The sequence below is a fragment of the Myotis brandtii genome, unplaced genomic scaffold (genome assembly GCF_000412655.1).
Source record: "Myotis brandtii unplaced genomic scaffold, ASM41265v1 scaffold49, whole genome shotgun sequence".
NCBI classification, from domain to species: Eukaryota; Metazoa; Chordata; class Mammalia; order Chiroptera; family Vespertilionidae; genus Myotis; species Myotis brandtii.
In genome coordinates, this window is record NW_005368707.1 from 1,387,773 (window position 1) to 1,392,218 (window position 4,446).

General features: G+C 36.3%; 1 protein-coding gene and 1 long non-coding RNA gene across 9 annotated transcripts in view; one reads left to right on the forward strand and one right to left on the reverse strand.

The window, feature by feature from the left end:
• Nucleotides 1-4,446, forward strand: part of ZNF438 (zinc finger protein 438) — a 204,064-nt gene that overhangs the window by 129,552 nt on the left and 70,066 nt on the right. The gene's annotated exons all lie outside the window — the stretch shown is intronic.
• LOC106727866 lies at nucleotides 2,465-2,802 on the reverse strand. The gene is made up of 2 exons (XR_001364114.1): nucleotides 2,651-2,802; nucleotides 2,465-2,522 (listed from the first exon to the last, which is right to left on the reverse strand). It is a non-coding gene; the product is annotated as an uncharacterized LOC106727866 (long non-coding RNA).

Consider the following 4,446-nt stretch of genomic DNA (forward strand, 5'->3'; position numbering starts at 1 on the left):
GGTGAATATAATAGAATCAGGGGCATAGAAAGGGAGTGGACTGACTATTCTCGGGGGGGAAAGGGGTGTGGGGGGTGTGGGAAGAGAATGGACAAAAATTCTACACCTATGGATGAGAACAGTGGGTGGCCGGAGTAAGGGCAGAGGGTGGGGTGGGAACGGGGTGGAGGGGAGCTATGGGGAGAAAAAAGAGGAACAACTGTAATAATCTGAACAATAAAGATTTATTTGAAAAAAAAAAAGACTTCTTTGAGGAGCCAGACAAATAGGTTGAGTTATTTATAAGTGGAAAATTATTTCAGTCTCAGATTTCATTCATTGTAAGAAAATGGAGTATACTTAAAAGATATTCAAAAAAATAATAGGTAACTTAGAGTTGTTTATATTCACCCAGTCAAGTTTAAGTAAGTCAACAGGGAAATAGTTTTTTTTCAAAAATTATTCCTTTGTTGTCTGGTTTCTTTTGTTTTCTTTTGTTTCTTTTTCTTTTGTTTCCTTTTCTTTTGTTTCCTTTTCTTTTCTTTTCTTTTCTTTTCTCTTCTTTTCTTTTCTCTTCCTTCTTCTTTTTTTTTGCATGTACCTGCCAATTTTCCCAACACCATTTATTGAAAAGACTGTCTTTATTCCATTGTATGCTCTTGCCTCCTTTGTCAAATATTAATTGAGCATAATGGCTTGGGTTGATTTCTGGGTTCTGTGTTCTGTTCCATTGTGCTATATGCCTGTTCTTATGTCAGTACCAGGCTGTTTTGATTACAGTGACTTTGTAGTATAACTTGATATCTGGTATTGTAATTCCTCCAACTTTGTTTTTCTTTCTCAATATTGCTACAGCTACTTGGGGTCTTCTTTGCTTCCATATAAATTTTTGTAATGTTTGTTCTAGATCTGTGAAATATGCTGTTGGTATTTTAATGGGGATTACATTGAATCTATAGATTGCTTTGGGTAGTGTGGAGATTTTAATGATGTTAATTTTACCAATCCATAAACACTGTATAAACAATATATCTTCCTCTATCTCTTTTTTCAATGTTCTGTAATTTTCTGAGTATAGATCTTTTACCTTCTTAGTTTCCCAAGTATCTTAATTTTTTTATTGCAATGGTAAATGGGATTATTGTGTTTTTGTTTTTTCATTTCTCTTTCTGAGAATTCATTATTGTTGTATAAAAATGCCATCAAGTCCTGAGTGTTAATTTTGTATCCTGCTACATTGCCCAATTCATTTATTAAATCTACTAGTTTTTTATTGATTATTTAGGATTTTCTATGTATAATATCATGACATCTGCAAATATTGAGAGTTTCACTTCCTCCTTTCCAGTTTGGATGCCTTTTATTTCTTCTTCTTATCTGATCACTGTGGCTAGGACTTCCAGTACTATGTTAAATAAGAGTGGTGAAAGTGGGCATCCCTATCTCATTCCTGTTCTTTGGGGAAATGGTTTTAGGTTTTGTCCACTGCGTATGATGTTTGCTGTAGGTTTGTCATATATGGCCTTTATTATGTTGAAGTATGCTCCCTCTATTCCCACTTTGCTAAGAGTCTTTATCAAAAAATGGTGTTGGATTTTTACACCATACACAAGAACAAACTCAAAATGGATAAAAGACGTAAATGTAAGCTGCAAAATCATGAAAATCTTAGCAGAAGCCATAGGCAGCAAAATCTCAGACATCTCTCATAGCAATATGTTGCCTATACATCTCCTAGGGCAGTGGTCGGCAAACTGCGGCTCGCGAGCCACATGCAGCTCTGTGGCCCCTTGAGTGTGGCTCTTCCACAAAATACCACGTGCGGGCGCGCATGTACAGTGTGATTGAATCTTCGTGGCCCATGCACAGAAGTCAGTATTTTGTGGAAGAGCCGCACTCAAGGAGCCAAAGAGCCGCATGTGGGACCACGGCCCTAGTTGATGAGAAAAACAGACACATTCCAACTGAGGGACATTCTACAATATATCTGACCACTATTCAAAACTTTTAAGGTCATCAAAACCAAGGAAAGTCTAAGAGGATGTCACAACAATGGGAGCCAAAGGAGACATAACTATTAAACATAACATGGATATCCTAAATAGGATCCTGGAACAGAAAAAGGAGATTATGAAAAAAACTAAACAAATCTGAATAAAATGTGGAGTTTATTTAACAATAATGTACCAGTATTGTTCAGTAATTGAGACAAATACACCATTCTAATGTAAGATGTTAACAGCAGGGGACACTGGGTACGGGATAAAAGGGAAATCTCTGTATCATCTTCACAATAATTCTTAAGTCTAAAACTGTTCTAAAATGGAAAGTTTATTTAAAGGCTAGTTTATCTTTGGCAAAGGTGATGCAAAAAAATGAAAAGAGCTAGTTAAGAAAGAGTTAGTTCCATGTGTTTTCTTACCAGCTATTACAAAAAAAATTGAGAAAACAAAAAATAAATCCTGGTCTTACCTGTTCTTTTTTAGTTTGGCTTCAGCCGATGGCATATTTTCTAAGCAACTGGGGCAATAATGAGAGTCCACCTAGAAAGAAATAAGAAATCAAAAATCAGAGGAAAGGAAATTCAGTTTAGCTTGTGTGTATGTCTCTGCCAAACAGTACAATGTGAAGTACATTATCATACTGAAGCAGAAGGTGAGAAACCACTCACCTGGCAGAGAACCTAAATTGTTTTCAGCTCAGGTTTTATTCCTCAATCACCTTTGTTTTTTCAAACCATCCACATTTTGTAAACCTTCTATTTTTTCTTTATGATCTTTCCTGTGCCCTTTCATCAGGATTTTATGAATTAGATGTGTTAAAAATTACCTATGTAAAAGAAGAACTCTATAATACCCTAAATAATAGATTAATAAATAAAATAACCTAATTTGTAAAAATGTGATCAATTATTCTTCTACCTGGTTTAGCTTTATTGGATTGTAGTAATTTGACCACACTTAAATTGTTTTGGGGTGGAGGGACTGAATGGGGGAAAAGGCCGCACTTGTAATATTTTCAACAATAGATACATTTTTTAAAAAAGAAAGAAAACATATCCTGTGGATGCTACTGTAAAGTAATTCTGCAGCAATAATAAGACTTGGACACATATTTTTAAAAAAATTATTCCTTTTCATCTTTATTGAGGCGCTATTAACTAAAGATGTACTTGCAGCTTCTAGAATGGGATCTAGCAAGACTTTGACTTTTTTTTTTACCATCTGTAATAGACTTTGACAGATGACTATGGGTTCTGGTAATACTACCTATGAGAACTGATCTAGTCTCAGGCCTTTGGGTTTTCCAAGAAGCAGGAAAGGATCATGAGCTTTTCAACAATCTCTTCATTGATGGAAAGGATCTGAGACAAGATGTTTGAGAAGATCAACCACATAAATATACTTGTTTGCATACAAGTTTGACTATTTGAACTCAAAGATGAACCAATAAGTGTTCATAACAACCTCCAAAAGTTAGGTTATAATGAAGAATCTTGGACATAGACTCAGCTGATAGTGTGAATGCAAAAATCTTCTTCCAAAACAGTTAACTTTGTTTTTTTCCAGGCAAAGCAAATCAAATCTGTAAATGACCTTGTATGCTTGAGTTTGAAAATTTCTGAATATGTTTGGGTTGGTGAGAAAAGTAAACTATATCACCCCTGTCACTTTGGAACAAAACTACCTAGTTTGTGTGCTATAGTAAAAAATTTGAATCTCATATTCCTTTTTGAGAAGCCATCTAAATAGGTGTATAATATATGTATTTTTTCCCAGTTGTAAAGAGGTTTGTATCTAAACCAGGTTTTCTTCTGCCTGTACTCTGGTACTTTTATTCTTGACTTCTGTGGTTGACAGCAGCAGATGAGAAAAGTGGAAGTCTGTAAGAGGTTTATCTGCAAGGGTGCTAACAGTGTTCTTTGCTATAGATACTGCGACCAGGCTATTGGATAGGCAGGCCATGAACTGGGTTCTTGTGTTTGATTGCCCGGAGAATGCCAACTCATATTCATAGAGCAAATAGACTTGCCAAGTAGATATGAAGCTTTATTAATTTTGCTTCCCTCAGAAGAAAATAAGGATAGTTCTTATTGAGAAGAAAGTGCCTATCCTATCTAATAAAAGACAAATAAGGTAATTAACTGTACCTCCGATACACTTCCCATTGGCTAATCAGGGTGATATGCAAATTAACTGCCAACCAAGATTGCAGCCGGCAGCCACACAGCTGAAGCGAACAGGAGGCTTGCTTGCTCCAGTGATGGAGGAAGCCAAGGTTCCCCGTCTGCCGTGGCCCGGCTCTGAGCCTGAAAGCAACAGCTCCGAAAGCAACTATATTTCAATTATAGAAGCTAAACAAACCCCAGGTACCTGCTTTCAGCCAGCCGAGGTCTCAGAGGTGGAGCTGCAACAGTGTTTCAATTATAGAAGCCAAACAAACCCCAGATACCTGCTTTCAGCAGCC